General features: G+C 44.2%; 1 pseudogene across 1 annotated transcript in view; it reads right to left on the bottom strand.

Annotated features, from left to right (window-relative positions):
• LOC146871794 (5' exonuclease Apollo-like) overlaps positions 1 to 22,934 on the bottom strand; it is a 199,476-nt pseudogene that overhangs the window by 124,506 nt on the left and 52,036 nt on the right. The window contains exon 3 of the transcript XR_014979946.1: positions 5,680 to 5,845. The product of XR_014979946.1 is annotated as a 5' exonuclease Apollo-like (transcript). The remainder of the gene's footprint in view (positions 1 to 5,679; positions 5,846 to 22,934) is intronic.

Below are 22,934 nucleotides of genomic sequence, written 5' to 3'. Positions count from 1 at the left end.
TCATGCTAGGTATAGAATGAAAGCAGCGTCTGAATTTGGTGGAGAGCCTGTGCTGTGGCCTATGGACTGCCAGGAGAAGAGCTGGAGAGGAACGCTGAGGCAGCCGGCAGTGTCGATGGCAGATAAGTCTTTTTTTAAATTAGTTTATTATTATTGCCCAAACCCCCCCAAACCCTCCACGCCGCCCAGCCACTTTAGGTACTAGCCTTGCTGAAGTCGAAAGCAGTGTACATCGGGAGTGGTAAAAATGGTTTCATCTTTCAGGAGGAGAGGCTCGTGAGCATGAACGTCCAGATTGAACAACACTGATCAACTTATTTTTTAACACATTTCTCCACTGCTAGCAAATGTATATCTCCAAGATAGGTATTTGTAGACTCACAGGCAAATATTTTCATCAGATATACTGAAAGTCCTAATAAATAAGGTTACTATTGTCAAATTGAGAAAATACCAAGCAGGAAAGAGCTTGCACTAACTGAATCCTGAGACCACAATCTTTCAACATTTAGATGGACAAAGCATTTTAGCTATCTGCAACCTGAAGCTCAAGTGATATATAGTATTTAACCAACACTCCCGCTTGCCAAGCTGAGAGGCAGGGGATATGTTCCATCCCCTATGAGCCACAAGTGGAAAATGGAAGAGGGCAGCATGACAGCTATACAAATTTCCGTTCAACCTGATCTAGGAGGAATGTGGTATATGAGGGATAAGATTAAAAACGCCATCTAACAATTCATGAAAGAAACCTCAGAGTGTAGACAAATCAATGAAAGAAGTAAGTTGGTCCCTGAAAAAGTCTGCATGTGACTTTGGTGGGGCAAAATGCAGATATTGTGGGAGAATAATATGCAGAGTTTCATTAGACAGGATGGATCGGACTCACCACTGGTCCACATTTCCTTTAGGCTGGTCAGTAAAATGGTGAGAATGATATCGCTGGAAGGCTACTAACCGGTCTGTGAAGATCACAGGTCACCGACTGTGTTTGCAAGACTGCATAGATTATTCAAGGCACTATGAGGGCAGGGCATTCCCTGTTACAAGATGAAACCATGACAGGAACAAATTCAGGAGCTCAACCATGTAGACCTACGGTCTATTAACCCAACATTTTACAACAAGCATTGAAAATGCAATAGGTCTCGCCTTTTATTAAGTTAAAGCCATTTGCTTTGCTAATGGTATTGTACAGCAAAGCAAATGGCTTTAACGTAATTAAAGGCGAGACCTATTGCATTTTTAATGCTTGTTTCATTTGCACTAACAAAGCGGACGCTGTGTGTTCTCCTGATTTTAAGCCCACCCTGTTCACACACAAATACATGTATCAAGGTTCAGCCAAAGATGGGCGAGAATTACACCAGCCGAAGACCGGGTGCCGACGGTGTGTGCAAACAGGGACGCACTCTAAGGGACATTGCGAGCCTACTCTCCATCGGGGGGAGGGCAAAGGTGGAGAGGCCTGAAGAGGTTGCCTAGAGCACCACATAATAACCTGTCTACAGGGCCAGAGCCAGAGACAAGAAAGACGAGCTAACAGGTGCAAAGTCTTCTAGCTTTGTCCCAAGGCCTTTGAGAGGGCCAGTCAGGGCCCCGACACTTGCCAAGTTCTGAAGGCCACTCAGCCAACAAAGCAGCTTCTGAGGCGGTGAGCGTTGGAGTGGCAGACACAAATTGCATTTCAGCCATGCTTACCTGGAGCGCAGCAGCAGCTGAAGACAAACAGCGATAGAAAGCCAAGGACGGAGGTCAGAGAAGCTCTACTGGACCCGTAGTTGAAGCAGAAAACATCTTTGTTGCCAATGTGAGCATGAGCAAGGCTACATTCTCGTGCTCAAGCGAAGGGGAAGTCACCAAAAGCGATTGCCCAGCACCCACCAGGAAGAAAGCACAAGCAGGGTGACACCGGAGTCCCCGGCTGCACCACAAGGAGGTCAGATGGAGGTGCTCGACTCCATGCAGAGCAGCCCCTCCATCGAGGACCGGAGGAAGGGTCTGCACAACAGACGCAACATGTAACCCCTTACAAAAATTTATGGTATATTCAGCGGCTCGTCGTATTTGTTGAAACCTATTCGACAGATTAGAAAATGCCCTTATTTCGTTTTCAGTGGTATGCGAGGTGGTCTGGAAACACAAAACTCCGTTCCAATATGGCCGCTACAAAACACAAGTTAACCCCCCCGAGGTCGGCTAAACTAAATGAAGTGACTTTAAACAAGCAGCATGCGCTGCCCACCCCTCGCGCACACCGGACGGCTTTTTGTTTTGTCTTGCGCATACGCCGCTGCCATGTTTAGGTCAGGCAGCGATGCGCAAGACAAACAAAAAGTCCGAACAGTGCGGACTAAAACTGTAGTTGGTGGCCGCTGCTTCCGGACTACATGGAAGTCAGTTGGGCCACTGAAAAACAAGGTAAGAAACAGTACGCCAACACTAAGCCAATGGCAAGCAGCCGGAAAAACTACCGGCTGCTTGCCAACATATAGGGATTACTTTAGGTCTTGCTGAGACAGCGCATGCGCTGCCAAGGCGAGACCTAAAAAATGAGTCAGAACCAGTCCTGAGTTCGGCAATAAAGTGCAGTATTTAAGCAGGGAGGTGGGTATGAGAACAGAGAATGATTTGAGACTGTGTACTATAGAGATGAAGGGAGACCCTGGAGTTCGTAGGCTGGGCCAGAGGATTGTAGAATTTGGTGGATTCTTATCATGGGTTCATGATGTGATCATTAAAATAGCTGGGTCTTAAAATTATTTCTGAATTATAGGAGGAATGGTACAAGAATGATGCCTGTGTTTGGATGGGAAAGGTTGAACTCCTGTTTTTCTCTTTTTGAGCTTCTTGCCTTTCTGCCTGATGAGTTTTTTGTGCAACCATGAGTGCCTGCGCGGATAGGGTTTCAGACATGACTACTGGTGCACCAGTTCCTGTTGTTTCGTAGTAAAGGCATCACATTTTGAAGAAGGCGCACGCATAGAAAGACAACCAGAGCAGATCCTTTCAAGTGGAGCTGATGTGTTGCATTCCTTCAGTACTTTGAGTAGATGGGCAGCGTGTAGGAATTCCTTCATTGAGACAAACAGAAGAGTCAGGGTTGCCAGTTGAGCAAGCACTTGTGAGCACCCTGTTTCCCCATCCACATGCTTGAAGACCATGCTTAAACAACTGTTCTGGGAGGTAGAGCTTCATTCCTTCAATTCCTTCAACAGCGCAAAGTGGAACCATGAAGTCTTGGTTTTCCTAGCTAGGTCTGTCTGGGTGAGAGGTCAGTTAGTGACTAAATCTGAGCAATTTAACATTTGTGGCTAGCCAAGGTGTGACTACATCTAGCCTCTTGTCAGATAGCCAGTATGGATATTGGCTTACTTGTTGATATTTTTTAAGAAGAGAAAAACAGTTATAGTCGGTTAAAACCAAAATAAGCTCTGGATATTTAATACTACCTGACAGCAAAGCAGGTATTAAACCAATTAATGTCACTTACACCTGGAAAAAAGAGTTCTCTGTCTTGGTAGTATTTTTAAACAGTAGGACAATCTATGGTTCATTTGCATTGGAATCTCTGAAACTCTTTAAGAAATCAAGATCCAACAATTCTGGTGTTGAAGATGTATATCAATATAGATCAGTTGACCATTACCTAACCAAAATCAGATGCATGCACAGGAATCAGGCACTAAGGAGGACTCCTACAAATCAAGCAATTCTTGAAACAAACTTCACTGGCATAAAAAGGCCTCCTGGAAAGTGACAGGCACAGAGTGAGGGCGAAAGTGGGCATAGCATGGAGACTGTTTCAGACCTGCTAGAGACTCACAGGTAATTTCTGTACTTGGAATGTACCACTTTGTTCTTAGAAGTTAAAGTAAATCACAATGACATATTCTACAATTCTTGATTTAACACTGAACTACCATCAGGCCACAGCGTAGAAGTTATACTTCCATGAGATAATGAATAAAATGATGCACAAACCATTCGTGAAACAAAACACATTTGTATGCTTTTACATAACATTGCAAACAAACATTAATGAGTAACATATTCATATCATATAAACAAGCAATTAAAAATCAGTAACTAACAAAAACGTTCACAATACATATTTTTAATAGTACACAACCATTTTATGTTACACTACCAGTAAGCACTGATTACAGGCAATAGGTCATAAATGGTGAACAGAGGATTATGTCCAATTAATTCTGTACTGTACTTGCATCAAGGTATCTGCTACCTTCCTGGCTCTCTAGCAGGTAGCCTTGAGTGGATAATAATCTACGTAGGGATACACACTTTTCTTCAACAGTTGCAGATGGTTGGAAGCATGCACCTTAAGAAGATGCAAAAGGCCAAATTTAAGGCTGAACTGTAAGGCCTTGAGCTGGAAGTATTTGCCTTTGACAGTAAAGCGTAGGTGGTGACTGTGTTGTGAATGAATAGTGATGTAACAGAAATCTTCGCCCAGAGCCATGGGCGAAAAAATAGCTGTAGTGGTGCACACATAGTAGAATCTGTTGCAACGTTACCACCCTGAAATCATGTTTCTCCAGGAACCTATTATTCCCTATGCTTTTGTATGTATTTGTACTGTATTTAGTTTAAGGGAGAGGGAACATTCAATCTGTTTTAGGTGGTTCCTACGAGATGCTTTTTGTAGAAATCTTCTTGGATCAATAGGGTGATTTCAATTTTGAATTTGAGAAATATTTGATGCTACATGTGGCACTATGGGCTTTGCATGAACCAACCCACTTATCTTTACTTCATAGTGTAATGTAGAGTGAACAGAAGCCAAATATGTTCCTACATGTCTACCACAAGGTCACATTACATCAGTATGCAATGATCAGATGACTACTTGGTTGATTGTGATGACCTTGTGCCTGGCATTAAAAGTAGGCAAGATTATTTAATGGTTATTTTAAGTTATCACTGGTTTTGCATCTGATGACAAAGACTAAATAGATGTATTGTTTTCCCACCATGGTGGAAAAAGTCAACAGTAGGGACTTTTTCCAGGAACATCCCTTCCCATACCCATCAATGAAGCCAGTGAAAATCTCAGTAGCAGATGGAGAAAAGGCAAGTCACAACCTTCTTTTGGCTGTCCAAGTCCGATGGTGCATAAAATAGTTCACACAATCATCTTTTTCCAAATGTACTAGAACCCTCACTCTGGTATGTGCTATGTCTCAGGGTAGCTCAATACAGTATAAATGAATTCTAGCTCAATTTAAATACATCTGTTCTACTTTACTGAAGCCTGAAGGACGCTTAAAAACAGTGGACCATTGTTACCATTTTAAGAAACCAGGAAGTCATGAATAACAGCTTAATAAGTTTTGGTGTTGAATGTGCTTGTTGCCTCCCATCAAATCAACGAGTGGCAAATTACTATGCATTTATTATTGTTCACATGCCATGAAAGAACACAATCCCCCCAAATTACATTAGATCTAAGGCTCAGATTTAAAGGATTATTGCTAACTAACAAATTGTCACATTCTCTGCTCTTCTGGAAGCTGGCACTGAGGAAAGTAGTAAATAACCACACTGAAAAGAGAGACATTTATATAGATGTCACTGGAACTTTAGATTTCTTATAGTTCAATGCACAAACATACGGTGACAACCACGATATCAAATTGGTAATTTGCAATGACTTACCTGTATAAAGAATTGTGCCAAAGTACCCTTCAAAGAGGAACATGACTGAACCCGGACAGTGATTGGCATCTATTAAGGTAACAGTCATTGTCTCCAGGCCAAGTTCATCTAGGTTTATCTTGTGGCCCGCACCTATTTCTAGAGGACGAATCAAGTTTTGATTTACCTAGTGTAGGAAAGATCAAACAGGCTGAGTAAGAACGGACAGAGGAGAACTAATCTCTAAGATTTATGTGGTCTTAAAACAGATTCTGTCACTGATCCTCTGTCATTGCGCTACCATTGAAAATAAGTATCAAACCTACACTGACGAGATTCGGAAAGACTCTTGAAGCTCAGTAAGGATGTTCAGTACCCAAATATTTATTGATAATTTCATTATTTATTTTGCAGTCATGAGCTTAAACAATTTAATTCGTACTATGCACACAAATCTAAAATAAATAATCAAGTATTACTAACCTGGAAGCTGGTCTAGTTTGGTAGACTTTAAGCACAATGAATTTCCTGTAAGGTCAGGAGCCGATTTGTTTTCAATTTGTTGCATGGCTGCTGTGTTCAGGAGCAAGGAACCTCGTACTTAAAGATCCCATGCACAGTTGGTAAGGGGGAGTAACTAGAGGTTAAGGGCCTCCACTACATCCAACCTATGTTACTATATATAACATGGTTATTTGGTCCTTTGAATTCATGGATTTGTTTTTCATGTACAGCGTGCCACCTGAAAGTGGCCACTGCTCTTTACTGAAGTTCCTGCTTTTAAAGGAAAAATTTATTTTTTATGAGCAGATAGGGACCACTGCATGCTCTTATAATATATTTTTTAAGCATTCTTAAAGGGGGAAGGGACCCCTTTCCCTTTATCATTGAGTTACCACCAGTTTTAAACTGGTGGCAAAGTATTAATGTTTGAGACTGGAATTTGGGTGCAAAACATACTAATTCAGTATTTGGAAGGGGTGCCCTAGACACACCCTTCCAAATACTGAATTGCTAACACAAATTGCCATTCGGTAGCATGTTACTGAATCGCAATTTGTGCTTTTGCACATTTGAAAAATCATTTTTGGTCTCGAAAAGAGCCCGATTCGAAGAATCATGCCGTTTGCGACGGAAAAAAACACCTTGTACATCTGGCACTAGGCTCTTAACGCAAATCAACGAGATTTTGATACAAATTTTTAACATTAGCCAGTGATATCACTAATGTATAGATTACAGAATGTTATCCTTATAGGGATGTAGCCTACAAGAATACATTTAAAATGGATTTACCACATTTCAGGAAAAGACCAAAATGGTGAATTGATTGGCATTTGGTGAATTTCCCAAAGAAGGAAGAACTAGCAATATGTACGGTGAAGTACCAGGGTACACCAGTACTAAGCTATAGTCATGTGTAGAACTAAAAGGCTACAATTTTGGGTAGTGGAATTAGAGTATGGCCAGCAAGGGTTGAATAAATATTATTGATAGAGGTACGCAGTAAATGGTAGGGGTAGGGATACAAGCATAATAGCAGGATTATTTGTGTTTGATGGTCTATTAACGTAGAAGTACAAGACATAAGACAAGTATAGAAATACTAAGATATAAGTGGGGAAGCATACTTGAGAGATCGCAGGCTTAGAGGTACTAAGGCAAAAGAAATGATAGTGCCATTATAGTACAAGCAGGGAATCAAGGACTAGGGTAAAGAAAAAAAAAGATGCGGTAGGAGTGAGGGGGCAATGTGGATAACAGAAGAGGAATGAAGAAAAGATGATAGTAAATAGGAGGGGGTTGGGAAAGTGCAGGTTCCTGCCACAATCAAGACACACAGAGGGTGGAAAGGGAATTCAATGAAACAAGGGTTCGATTTGATTCATTTTCATTGTTTTAGACAGAACACTTTAATATCAGTTTTGTTTTCTCTGCTAGTGGATTAGACTATTAGGTCTGGGAAAATGGATACTTTCCAAAGAGTAGACATTGGAAAAAACTTAACCTAGCTCGTATATGCTCTTGCTTCACCGCCCAACCACCAGACTTCACTCTGTAAACCAAGCAACATGCTATTCTCACAATCTTTAATAAGTATCTAACACTTGTGTAGGAAAGTGCCCGTTTTTGCCTGGTTACGCCATAACTTTTTGCCAGATACCTGATTCAAACTTAACTGAGTGTATGCTGGGATCCTGCCAACCAGTTCCCAGTACCTATGTTCTTTCCCCAAATCTGTAAATGTGTGCCCACAACTAGCACATCTCTGCCCACAGGTAAACCCCTTGTACAAGTTACCAGGAGTAGCAAGGTCACTGTGGCCAAGGAAGGCCTCTAAGGTCTGCAGCAGCTATTGTGCCATTCTTAGAGACCCTAAACCATAACACCCACATACTGCCATTGCAGACTGTGTGTTTTGGTGCGGAGACAAAAATGAAGAGTCAACGTGGCACACATCCTTGTGAGCCATGCCTGCAACCCACTGTCTGTGGCCCAGGTAAGTCACCAATCTGGCAGGGTGCACTAGACCACAGTTGAGGGTACAGCTGAATGAGCACTGTATCCCTACAGTGTCCATGTCCATTCTTCGAGGTGTGTAAGTCCATTCTTAGACATTTTAGGTTCAGTAAAGCCCTAAAGAGTATATGGTCTGGGAGTTGGTCATTACAAACGCCACAGTTCCATAATGGCTTTACTGACACCTGGGAAAATTTGGTAGCAAACGTCTCAGCACATTAGACCCACACTGATGCAAGTGGGGGATTTTATCTAAAATGTACACAGAGGGCATTTTAGAGATGACCCCTGAAAAACGACCAGCCCTAGTGTGGTTCCTGAAAGGCTAACCGCCATTTGCCACCACAGACAGGTTTCTGGCCCCCTGGGTAGAGGGCCTCCGCTCTCTAAGTCCAGAAACAAAGGCAGAGGTGTCATCCCTCCTTCCCCAGGATGGGCGGGGTTCAAGAAGGGGAAGTTTCAAAGGCATGCCACCTTTGTTAGCTGACCCTGCCTTTTGCTGCCTCCAGCAACTGGTTCCCACCAGTTCTGACCTCCACTTTTGACGGGAGAATCGGCAGGAAAGCCAAGTTAGGAAGAGAGGTGTGCCCACCTTTGCCAGCCCCACCCCTCAGTTGGGGGAGGAGAGGTGAAGCACACGTCTCAGTCCCTCCCATCTTGAAGATGAGGAGACACAGCTAATCAGAGAGAGGCCTATGCCCCCTCCCACTAGAGGGTGTCATAATAGGGGGTATTCTCACCCCAAGGAAGGGATCCATTGGTCCCAAACTCCACACATCTGTAACACCCCTTAATGTAGCATTTAGGAGCAGCCCTGAACCTTGCCTCCTCAGACTGAAGAAGAAGAAGGATGATCGAAGGACTGTGTTGAACGAGGAAGAAGAGGGCAACAACTGCTTTGGCCCCAGCCCTGCCAGCCTGTCCCGACTTTGACCTGCTCCCAGCTAAACCCCGGCGAGTCCAGCAGCCATCCTGAACCTGGAGGACCTGCCCTGCCTTCGCCAAAAAGAGACTGCCTCCCGTGAGCACAGGATTTGCTCAACCAAAGACCCCAGCACAAGCTCCGGATCCAGCCGGATTCGCAGTTCTGCACCCGATGACCACGACCAGAGTTCAAGTGGCCCACAATCAAGAGGAGGTCTCCCCAGTGATCCTGACCGGAGATCCGGTGACTCCTGACCTGCCTCGACCTTCAGCCCAATGCCTGCAGCCTCAATCTGCAGGCATTGACCGGCGCTATTAAGGAAACCAGACGCCCAAACTCATCCCTACACCCAACGCCCCGTGGCCTTGGGTGGCCCGACTGACGGTGTCCAGGCATCCCCCAGCAATCCAACTTACCTCTCTTGCCGGTGGTCACCCTTAGGAGGTGTGTTCTGCTTGGGTTTTCGGATCAGATAGAACCCGCTCAACAGAGCCTCTCTAACCCAAACCAGAACGTTACCCCCTCCCTAGGGCCTATTTACACCTAAATAACCACATATATGTACCACCTAAGGACAGGGAATTCCTACTATATATACCAAGACCTACAAGTCACAGCCTCGCGGTCCCAAACGGACCCAGGACTTCCTGCCCAGATGGCAGCCACAGCCTCGCGGTCCCAAACGGACCCAGGACTTCCTGCCCAGACGGCAGCCACAGCCTCGCGGTCCCAAACGGACCCAGGACTTCCTGCCCAGACGGCAGCCACAGCCTCGCGGTCCCAAACGGACCCAGGACTTCCTGCCCAGACGGCAGCCACAGCCTCGCGGTCCCAAACGGACCCAGGACTTCCTGCCCAGACGGCAGCCACAGCCTCGCGGTCCCAAACGGACCCAGGACTTCCTGCCCAGACGGCAGCCCTAGCACGAGTTCATCCTATAATTACCACGACATACAACAAGGGATCACACAAAGACAGCTAGTTGAGCACAACTTGTTCCCCAGTTCGAGGGGCTCCTTTCTCCCTTATTCAGTTACCACCTACCTGATCAGGATTAACATCTGTTCATGTCAAGTCACAGCTGACTAGAAGAATAGGCTACCCTCTTATACAAGAACACGCAGTACATGTTGATTCACTATAATTACCAGGACATACAACAAGGGCACACAAAGACTGAACATCTGTTCATGTCAAGTCACAGCTGACTAGAAGAATAGGCTACCCTCTTATACAAGAACACGCAGTACATGTTGATTCACTATAATTACCAGGACATACAACAAGGGCACACAAAGACTGCTACTTGAGCACAACCTGTTCCCCAGTTCGAGGGGCTCCTTTCTCCCTTACTCAGTTACCACTTACCTGATCAGGATTAACATCTGTTCGTGTCAAGTCACAGCTGACTAGAAGAATAGGCTACCCTCTTATACAAGAACACGCAGTACATGTTGATTCACTATAATTACCAGGACATACAACAAGGGCACACAAAGACTGAACATCTGTTCATGTCAAGTCACAGCTGACTAGAAGAATAGGCTACCCTCTTATACAAGAACACGCAGTACATGTTGATTCACTATAATTACCAGGACATACAACAAGGGCACACCAAGACTGCTAGTTGAGCACAACCTGTTCCCCAGTTCGAGGGGCTCCTTTCTCCCTTACTCAGTTACCACTTACCTGATCAGGATTAACATCTGTTCATGTCAAGTCACCGCTGACTAGAAGAATAGGCTACCCTCTTATACAAGAACACGCAGTACATGTTGATTCACTATAATTACCAGGACATACAACAAGGGCACACAAAGACTGCTGGGTGAGCACAACCTGTTCCCCAGTTCGAGGGGCTCCTTTCTCCCTTATTCAGTTACCACCTACCTGCAAGTCACAGCTGACTAGAAGAATAGGTTACCCTCTTATACAAGAACACGCAGCACATATTGATTCGCTACAAACTGAATACTTTATTTAGTTACTACATACACGCTCACAGAACATAATACATATCACATAACCTGCAAAGCTACAAACTGAATACTTTATCTAGTTACTACATACACGCTCACAGAACATAATACATATCACATAACCTGCAAAGCTACAAACTGAATACACGCTCACAGAACATAATACATATCACATAACCTGCAAAGCTACAAACTGAATACACGCTCACAGAACATAATACATATCACATAACCTGCAAAGCTACAAACTGAATACTTTATCTAGTTACTACATACACGCTCACAGAACATAATACATATCACATAACCTGCAAAGCAAAGTGGAAGATTAAGTTGTACACTCTAATAGTAAGGGGTTGACATCACCTTGGTCGTATGTAGCCTGCACTCAATGGTCATCTAGGTTCCCTTCTCGTCTGCGCCTCGGCTTCGCCTGGAAGTCACACCTCCGCAGTCACAGATCTACTCCCTTCTCTCTTCTCCGAGTCACTGGGACCTCTTCCTCATCGGCTACTCTCTTCTCTTTGGCTATTCTGTTAGAAGAATATCTGTCTCTCGGTTTTTTCTCCACCTTCAAGTTTGTCAGCTGTCTTCCCTGGAATAAGTAGTAGCTTTCCTGCTAACAGCCAGGTGCCGCCTACGGACTAAAAGAAAGTGCCAGTATCTGCCTCAAACTTTCACTAATATAGATGTGCATTTCCTCATGGAAAATTCCAGCCCGTAACCTGCCGCCCACCAAATTCTTGTACCTCCCCGTGCCAAGGACACGTTCCCAGCCGGCCGGCCTGATGTAGTGTCTTCGGCATGAAGAAAAATACAATCCTTCGATAAGGGCCGGCCTGAACCGGTTCTCTCCAAGCGAATAACACCTCCTAACTAAAACACTGCCTATGACCTAGAAACATCCCAAGCTGCCAGAGCAGGAGGAAAGATGGAGTCTCTCCCGTTTAAGGCCTACCAGGCCTAAATTCAGCACGGCTCCATGAAATACCCTCACTACAGAACAGATTACCCCTAATGCTAACGAATCTATCCCCTAGGATATGTATGCAAACCCTGATCTATGGGGAAGAACACAGGATCATGTCGGAGTGCCTAATAAATAGGCTCTATACACTACTCTAACCCTTAGACTTGAATGGAAAGAGACTGAAGTCACCTAAATCACCCTTCAACACAATAAGACCGGAAAAATCGAGCAGTACATTTCACCCTTGACTTCAGTCTATTATACATTCATTAAACAGAACTAACATCGGTGGAAGAATAATATGAAACAAAACTAACTAATCTATTTCTAGTACCAAGTGTGCAGAATTGAAGTAGTGAAGGAATACACTGAATAAAGCAACAGATAGAAATCAAGATGCCGATAATAATCAGAATACCTAACAATCGTGTCCATGTTTAAGCAAAAGACAATCAATGGCCGCCCGATGTTGAAAAATGGCCCTACGTTCACCCTGGGCGTCCAATAGCATGTCAGACAGGACTGTAGAAGTATTATTAATGGATTTCACCATCCAGCAGGCCATTTTCCCAATAGATTTGGCATTATAGACTGCCAAAGCAGGAACACCAATAATTCTCATCCACACAACTTACAAGCACCACTGTGCACATAAAAAGTTTGAAGCAAGGTAGAGTCAAAAGGCAGAATCACATTAGACCACGTCAAAGCCAATAGGTCAAAATCATAATTCACCTAACCCAAATAACATTATACGCTAAATCCCTCAGTATACAACATTGAGCACATGTGTGCACCACCACCCACAAGACTGCACCTCAACATACCATACCTTCTATTCTTGGAAAGACTATTCCACTAAAAGGCAGAACACACTTAAGTCAGTACAGAATGGTGGTGGTTGAGGGCCACCATAGGGTGTCAGACCACAAAAGTGGCTGATTCACTACATAGCACCCCATGACCCTTGATCATCACCATTCACATATGTCAAAAACAAAATCTAGCAAATAGCAGCTGTATTACATAACTGAAAAGCAAAACTATCATTAAAGTACTGCATATCTCAATTGAAAGCAAAACCATTTAAAAACCACATGTCTAAATTAAAAGTCACAACTACTAAAAAGCACATGTTGAAACAGCAACTCATGTGTTGAAGTGGCTACACAAAAATACATAATTCAAAACAAATCATGACTAAAAAGCAACTATGATCGAAATGCTCCACTGCAAACCTGAAAAACTCATCAAAGGTATATGATGATCACTTTAGAGCAAATAAAGTCTGCATTCTCTAAACACATGTAGTAGCAACAACTCAAGTGCATCTAGAAATAGCTCATAGATATCTGGATACATGTCGAATGGATACACAAAATAAATGAATCAAGCTTTTGAATGCTCCTAATGCCTCTAATGGTTAAACTGGAAACTCCACCACCAAACTCATATATTGTAGCAACAGCTACAGGTTATTACTGTTCACTAACGTAGAAAATATCTACTCTGATCGCTGCAAAGCGTCTCTATTGGTCTCCATCCCTAAAAAAAAAAAGTCCTTCAGTGTGAAAAAACACACAGCCGCCTTCCATCGCATCCGAACTTCACGTTGAGACAACAGTTCTGGCAAAGCACATCCTGTAATTCCCACTTATGTCGTTTGTTTCCACCGTCACACAAGCAGTCACCTTGTGTGAAAGGCACACAGCCTTCATGCATATAAAGTTGGCCTCACGTGAAGGAAACAGTTCCACACTTTGCTGATCCCATATTGCTTGGAAAGAAGCAGTCCATCATGCTCTCCGGTATATAGTAGCAGCTGTATCTCCTTGATAAGGGAGGACCCCATCCAGTCTGGATAGCCACAGGCATCAGCCGCCACCGTCTCGTCTGGTGATCACTCCAGGCTTGGGGGGGGGAGGGAAGGGGGGAGGGGGGGGGAGAGGGAGGGCCCCACTCACACGGGAGAAGGGAGTCCCACTCACACGCGGAGAACTGGGCGAATCTGAAAAAGAAACAAGCATCACTCTTCTTGCAAAAAAAAAAAAAAAACATCTTTCAAAAGTACACTTCTTCCGTCTTGCATTTCTAAACATACAATATTTCAATTTCTGTCTACATAGGTCTCCTCCAGCTCTGGGGAATCATGTAAGAATACTGCTAACGCTTTAGCCTCTGAAGTCTTGATAAAATCCCTCTTTTTCTATACACAGCAAGAAGGGCTGGGGCAGTCTCCTTCTCTCACTTCTCTCAATGTACTCCTCACAGGCGCTGCCCCCCTTCACAAATCTCCGCGGACACTAAATGGCCCCTTGCCAAACATAACAAGCAGAGACTTCTCCGGCTGTCTGTAGCTCACACCTTATCTCCTTCAAGGTCGGAGTGATCTGCACTCCTGCCAAGTTTCTTGGCTCCTCGTGGGGGGGGGGGGGCCTGCGCCTGTGCAAGCCTCCCAGACATCTATCTCCATGAAGCTGTCCCTGCCTACGGAGGAGAGGAGCTGAGATGGGATGACCCCTCCCGTAGGAATTCCTTCTCGGACTTCACAGAAAGCCCGAGCTCTGCTCAGCGTTGCTGGATGATCTCACTGCAAGCCTCCCACACATCAATCCGAAAGACGCTTTCAAATGACCCACTCCCAGAACAACTCTTCACATGTCTGAGAGGAAAAACAGCTGTAACCACTCCTTACCTCCAGCAAGACTTCACATTCTTTAATCTGAAAATGCTCTCCCATTCTGTCCAACCAATTCTAGCAAATTCTTAACTGACATTAGTCTATCACCCCATGAGAAAAAAAAAACGAAACTGCTCTTGACATATCAAAAAGAAAAAAAGCATTGGCAATATCAAAAGGCACATATCAAGTCCCATGCTACTTCTGTAACAATATCTGGGACAGCATCAGTCAAAGAAGGTATATTAGCACACAGGCTACACAATTAGGGTTACCACTTCAGTCTGTCAAGCCCTTCATGATCTCCCTGATCCCTTCACGCCCATCAGGCATTCCGTACTGTTTCAAATTAATTTCCTTCGTAACATAGGGCACCTTCACTGGGAAATCTTGTGTTTCAAACTCCACTTCAGGACTGTCGATCAAATCCTGTGCAAACTGTATTTCTGTCTGTACATGCCACTTAATAACCCGTGCAATCTCCCAGAGGCAAACCACATTGACTCTAACTCTGTTCTGTCCAGTATTTGTTGGTGCGCAAAAGCACAACATGTGTCCAGCATCTGAATTTAAAAGTGACCTATTATTTCCCTGCACTTACCTGTAACTAAAAAAGGGCACATTGTTGCAATTCTCTTTCAAAGCAAAATGTATCATTCACTGTCATGTCTGATTTATGTCCGCAACCGGTGATCGTGAAGCCTAAAACATTAGTCTGTTTACTTTCATGCACATTCCTGTTTGGCTGAGAAAGCTCCTCAGAAGAATTAATTAAAACCGTCTGTGTAGCTCGTAGCCAGACTGCATTCTCTGTTACATTTATCACATCTGAATCATTCGGGCATGGCAAAGTAAACAACTTCACAGCCTGGTACACGTTTAATTCTGTCTTCAAAGATATATTTTCAAACTGGGCATCAACTAGCTCTGTTTTCAACTCACTACGTTCTTATTGCAAATGCCCATATGTGTGATGCATATTAACCAACACATTAAAATAACACCGCTGTCTCTCTCTCTAAAATGTCATTAATCCCCTGCTGAATAACACCCTTCATTGCAACTTCGGAGACTGGAATCTCAAGGGAGTCCCGCGTTTCAGAGTCATGCTCTGATATCTTACATTCACTTTGCAACTGAAAACATTAGATATGCATTCCTTAACCAACACTCGAAAGGGATCCAGTCCTTCCTGCCTCACGTAGCAAGCTATTTATAAGCACTTTTTACAAAACACGCGTAAACACACACATACCAATTCTAACTCAGCACAAGTAGCTCACTTCACGAGCCAGCACATCATATGGTCTACCCCCATGCAAATAAATCAATTGATATCTAAGAGTCTGCTTTCAATTTCTCCGCCCACTCACGGGCTAAGGCTTCACAAGGCGTTGAATCCCATCCGGGAATATCAACGGGCACCTTAAAAGTATATGTAGATTTTCTAGAAAACATCGTGAAAAAGAAAGAAGAAAAAAAAAAAAAGAAAAGAAAAGAAAAGAAAGAAGAAGAGCTAGACACACAAATATATCACAAAGAATATACAAACAAAACCACGCACACGCCGACAGCAAACACGATACAACACAACGCACACAGGTTTCGTAAACGGTTCGTGACGCCAAATGTTCTGCTTGGGTTTTCGGATCAGATAGAACCCGCTCAACAGAGCCTCTCTAACCCAAACCAGAACGTTACCCCCTCCCTAGGGCCTATTTACACCTAAATAACCACATATATGTACCACCTAAGGACAGGGAATTCCTACTATATATACCAAGACCTACAAGTCACAGCCTCGCGGTCCCAAACGGACCCAGGACTTCCTGCCCAGACGGCAGCCACAGCCTCGCGGTCCCAAACGGACCCAGGACTTCCTGCCCAGACGGCAGCCACAGCCTCGCGGTCCCAAACGGACCCAGGACTTCCTGCCCAGACGGCAGCCACAGCCTCGCGGTCCCAAACGGACCCAGGACTTCCTGCCCAGACGGCAGCCACAGCCTCGCGGTCCCAAACGGACCCAGGACTTCCTGCCCAGACGGCAGCCACAGCCTCGCGGTCCCAAACGGACCCAGGACTTCCTGCCCGGACGGCAGCCACAGCCTCGCGGTCCCAAACGGACCCAGGACTTCCTGCCCAGACGGCAGCCCTAGCACGAGTTCATCCTATAATTACCACGACATACAACAAGGGATCACACAAAGACAGCTAGTTGAGCACAACTTGTTCCCCAGTTCGAGGGGCTCCTTTCTCCCTTATTCAGTTACCACCTACCTGATCAGGATTAACATCTGTTCATGTCAAGTCACAGCTGACTAGAAGAATAGGCTACCCTCTTATACAAGAACACGCAGTACATGTTGATTCACTATAATTACCAGGACATACAACAAGGGCACACAAAGACTGCTAGTTGAGCACAACCTGTTCCCCAGTTCGAGGGGCTCCTTTCTCCCTTACTCAGTTACCACTTACCTGATCAGGATTAACATCTGTTCATGTCAAGTCACAGCTGACTAGAAGAATAGGCTACCCTCTTATACAAGAACACGCAGTACATGTTGATTCACTATAATTACCAGGACATACAACAAGGGCACACAAAGACTGAACATCTGTTCATGTCAAGTCACAGCTGACTAGAAGAATAGGCTACCCTCTTATACAAGAACACGCAGTACATGTTGATTCACTATAATTACCAGGACATACAACAAGGGCACACCAAGACTGCTAGTTGAGCACAACCTGTTCCCCAGTTCGAGGGGCTCCTTTCTCCCTTACTCAGTTACCACTTACCTGATCAGGATTAACATCTGTTCATGTCAAGTCACAGCTGACTAGAAGAATAGGCTACCCTCTTATACAAGAACACGCAGTACATGTTGATTCACTATAATTACCAGGACATACAACAAGGGCACACAAAGACTGCTGGGTGAGCACAACCTGTTCCCCAGTTCGAGGGGCTCCTTTCTCCCTTATTCAGTTACCACCTACCTGCAAGTCACAGCTGACTAGAAGAATAGGTTACCCTCTTATACAAGAACACGCAGCACATATTGATTCGCTACAAACTGAATACTTTATTTAGTTACTACATACACGCTCACAGAACATAATACATATCACATAACCTGCAAAGCTACAAACTGAATACTTTATCTAGTTACTACATACACGCTCACAGAACATAATACATATCACATAACCTGCAAAGCTACAAACTGAATACACGCTCACAGAACATAATACATATCACATAACCTGCAAAGCTACAAACTGAATACACGCTCACAGAACATAATACATATCACATAACCTGCAAAGCTACAAACTGAATACTTTATCTAGTTACTACATACACGCTCACAGAACATAATACATATCACATAACCTGCAAAGCAAAGTGGAAGATTAAGTTGTACACTCTAATAGTAAGGGGTTGACATCACCTTGGTCGTATGTAGCCTGCACTCAATGGTCATCTAGGTTCCCTTCTCGTCTGCGCCTCGGCTTCGCCTGGAAGTCACACCTCCGCAGTCACAGATCTACTCCCTTCTCTCTTCTCCGAGTCACTGGGACCTCTTCCTCATCGGCTACTCTCTTCTCTTTGGCTATTCTGTTAGAAGAATATCTGTCTCTCGGTTTTTTCTCCACCTTCAAGTTTGTCAGCTGTCTTCCCTGGAATAAGTAGTAGCTTTCCTGCTAACGGCCAGGTGCCGCCTACGGACTAAAAGAAAGTGCCAGTATCTGCCTCAAACTTTCACTAATATAGATGTGCATTTCCTCATGGAAAATTCCAGCCCGTAACCTGCCGCCCACCAAATTCTTGTACCTCCCCGTGCCAAGGACACGTTCCCAGCCGGCCGGCCTGATGTAGTGTCTTCGGCATGAAGAAAAATACAATCCTTCGATAAGGGCCGGCCTGAACCGGTTCTCTCCAAGCGAATAACACCTCCTAACTAAAACACTGCCTATGACCTAGAAACATCCCAAGCTGCCAGAGCAGGAGGAAAGATGGAGTCTCTCCCGTTTAAGGCCTACCAGGCCTAAATTCAGCACGGCTCCATGAAATACCCTCACTACAGAACAGATTACCCCTAATGCTAACGAATCTATCCCCTAGGATATGTATGCAAACCCTGATCTATGGGGAAGAACACAGGATCATGTCGGAGTGCCTAATAAATAGGCTCTATACACTACTCTAACCCTTAGACTTGAATGGAAAGAGACTGAAGTCACCTAAATCACCCTTCAACACAATAAGACCGGAAAAATCGAGCAGTACAGAGGTGCTACCCCGAAACCAGTCCCAGGATGCTTGTTTCCGGTCCAAGGAAGACCTGGCTTAGCTGTTCGGGCTGTACTGTTCCCATAAAGAACAGGGTGAAGACGGATTTGCATATAGGTGGGTCTGAACTGGGGAGGCGAAGGGAGCTAAAGAACGATGATGGATTCAACCCAGATCTTTGACTGGGGCGAATATCTGAAAAGTTTCAGCATTCCGTCCATCATCTTCTTGTGTTTGCTTTGCTTGCCAAAGGTTGGCAGGGTATGCCCAGAAGTGGGTCCCTTGCTCACTTTGCCACTTGATTCAAACTAGCCTGGCTGATGAAGGGTGTTACCCCGAAACCAGTTCCAGGATGCTTGTTTCCGGTCCAGGGAAGACCTGGCTTGGCAGTTCGGGCTGGACTGTTCCCATAAGGAACAGGGTCACGACTGATTTGCATATAGCTGGGTCTGAACTCGGGTGGCGAAGTGAGCTAAAGAACGATGATGGATTCAACTCAGATCTGTGACTGGGGGTGAGTGTCTGAAAGGTTTCAGCGCCGTTTCCATCATTTCCTTGTGTTTGCCCTTATTAAACCTCATTGACCAAGCCTGCAGTATTTCTTCCGACCTGGAGATCTCCATTAGAAACAACAGGCCTCCCGACGTCTTCTTGGCACTCTGCATCCGGCCGCCTCTGTGCCGATTGTTGGCCCCTGCAGTGTTGATCTGAATGCTTTGTTCACACAACTGAGTGGCCTGCTCCTAACCAGCTCCTAACTTCCAGCCCCCTAACCCCATTGGCTGACACTGGGCCTCTGCACTCTGCAGCCAGCCGTCCTAGTTCCACTGGTGGTGCAACTCAAGTGACTGCTTGACCCTTGCGGAACCTTGGTTTTAACCCCAAAATACCGAGCCTTGTAAGTCATTTACTTACCTGCAAACTGACAACATTCTTTTTCTCCATAGGACCCCATGTTGTGGTTATTCCTTTGAAAAGTTTCGACCTGCCTTTCTTGTATGAAACAAAAGTAACTGTACTTTGAACAGTAAATTGTCTTACTTACCTGTGTATTGTAGAGCCCATAGTGTGATATCTAGGCATATCACACCAAGAAGTCGATGTAACTAAAAAGTAATGAAAAAGTAATCTAAAGTAATCTCAAAGTATTCTGAAATGTTTTTAAAGCGGATACAAACCTGTAACGATTCCAAATTCCATCTACAATTGCATTCCTGTGTACAGTCTTGCATTTGAAAGTATATTTTGCCTACCTGTGCTAATTTCTGCTTGGTTCTAGAAATAAAACATAAGGATACTTTTTTTATACTTACGGAATTGGTCTGTTTTCAGTCTCTGAGTGCAAGTTATCAGTTCTTGCCTGTGTGAATACAATAAATGCTTAACACGCCCTCTGAGAAGCCTAACTGCTTGACCATACTACCGCACAGAGAGCGGTTGGTAATTATCTAATTTAGCCTCTGCTATACTTCTGGGAATCCACTGGACTCTGTGCACACTATACCTTACTTTGGTATAGTATATACAGAGCCAGCTTCCTACAACTTGCCATTGATCTCTCTGTAAAAAATCAAGTAGAAATCATTGGCTGCCTGGGCAACGGTTAGTACTTCAACACATTGGAAGAATGTACTCTACACAAACTGGATAACAAGGAGTAAAACATTTGTTTTACAGGCAGGAAATATAAGGACCTAATTGCAAGAGAAAACTGTTCATGCTGGCCTTGAGAACTAATTCCACTATAAACCCTGGTAAAGATTGTATTTTTTTTAAACAGTTCAGCTGAAACTGAGGCACATACAATTATACAGCTCTCACAAGAACTGTGAAGATCAACTCTGATCACTCACTTCTGCTTATCCCAATAAGACAATCGTATTGTTACCACCATCATATATCCTTTGAAGTGCATGGTGACCCACCTCAGTACCAGGCTTTAAATGATTCTCCTTTTTTTCAGAATACGGGATTGATTAAATCTATCTTTAAGGCTACTGCGATGAACCTATAGGAAGCATGCATCTTTTAGAATGCCTCACACATTTTTAGATCAAGCCTACCATGAAAGCGCCAACTGTGTGGCTGCAAACAACCTATTATAGGCTTACCAAGAACTTACAGCTCAGCCATTGCTTAACCATTGGTTGGCTTTATTGTAACTTTCATTTGCTTGTTTCTTATTCGATGACTTGCCTTGTCCATCTTGTGCTTGTCACTCCCTGGGAGTATATCCTCTTTACCCGTGTCTTTCTATTGAGCACTTTTAAGGAACTACTTTTTTCATCAGATAAAGCACACCATGAGAGTGCAGCTGTTTTTACACTCCTCTCCCATCATTCCTCTGCACAATCAACGTCATCCCCACTCATTCAACTTCCTAATAATGCAAACAAAACAGAAGAAGCCCATTTTACTTCCGGACTAAAGATTATAGAAAACATGTCAATAAAGTACTTTGTCAGTGTTCATTTTCATGAACCAAAACGAAAATTACAAACAAATGTGTGAGTAAACATTGTCTGTAGGTGGAGGAGGGAACCGGTTTTATCGAATCTCTTTGCAGGATTGTGTAAGTACTCAGCGAGGGCACACGCAAATTGCCGCTGATCAGAAGCACTTCTATCCAGTACATATTTAAATGCAAGTGTGTCTACTAAATGTACTCTGTGTGTGCACCTGCCTTGCCCACCACGTCTATTGCTACCCCGCTCCTCCTTGCTAGATGTTGTCTGTTTTATTTTTACACCCTTACCCCTCCTCAACACTACATTGCAACAAAATTAACTTTGAAAATAGATACCTTGTTTCCATTAATCTAAAAAGAAACATATGCATTCCTTTTGTTTGTTTCAAAATTACATGTCTGGGGTGTTCTGTAAACAATGAATAGTGACTGACAAAGGTAGGCGGGCACCTTGCTCAAAATGCTCAAAGCTGTTGTGAAGCGAGATGGACACGTTAAAGTAGTTTACAGAAAGCTTTGTACACAGATTAATGTTGCAAACAGAATCTGTGAGAGGAGACACAAGACCTTTTTAGGTCTCGCCTGGCGAAAGCAGCGCATGCGCTGCTCTCGCTATTGCGAATACCTTTTGGAATCGATTCTGCCAGGGCTTTCGTGCACGCGTCTGCATGGACAAACATTGCTGCTGTTGCCATTTGTCCATAGCAGACAGCATGCGCGTGCCCGTCGGACTGTGGACAGTCAGACGCCATCTTGTGCCAATAGCTTCCCTTCTCGTTGTCCATGGCAACCAAGCTTCTTATCAGAAGCTTTGTCGTGTTACTTTCCTGTTCCCACCCCCTCCCGTTGGCTGTGTTCTCCATCCCCCCGCCCCCTTCCCGATTCCCATTCACTCCTCACTGTGTTTTTTTTTCCAACGCACCTCCACCCCTTGTGGTGATTAACGTTTTTTTTTACTTTCATTTTCTTAGAGGGCCCGGCAGCTGTCATTTGAAGCCGGGTGCTCCAGTACACGAAAAGCGTTTTCACACCCATAAAATTTCAATTTTACTCCACCCATCTAAGTGGCGTCGGGCAGATGTTCTTTGAAGTGGTTGTTGCATGCATGTCACAATGTTATGTGGGTCATGGGGCACAAACGTCATGCCTGGCCCCTTGCTGGTGTTCTGTGTGCATGAGTAGCTGGTCCAAAATACAAATAATGACTGCTAGAAACATTTATAGATGGCTCCAGCAAATGGCGCCACATAGCGGCAGCTGTGGTTACCTACCTCATTGAGAATACATCACAGAATCGGCAAGGCCAGCTTTCATAATATATCACTAAGGTGGATACTGCCTTATAAATCTAATTACTCATTAACTCATTCACTTATGAATACATCCATTCACTAATGCATCTTGTTGTGGCAGCATGTGACCATGAAAAGTG

The sequence above is a fragment of the Triturus cristatus genome, chromosome 1_1, assembly GCF_964204655.1.
Source record: "Triturus cristatus chromosome 1_1, aTriCri1.1, whole genome shotgun sequence".
NCBI classification, from domain to species: domain Eukaryota; kingdom Metazoa; phylum Chordata; class Amphibia; order Caudata; family Salamandridae; genus Triturus; species Triturus cristatus.
This window is presented reverse-complemented; position numbering and strand designations above follow the sequence as displayed.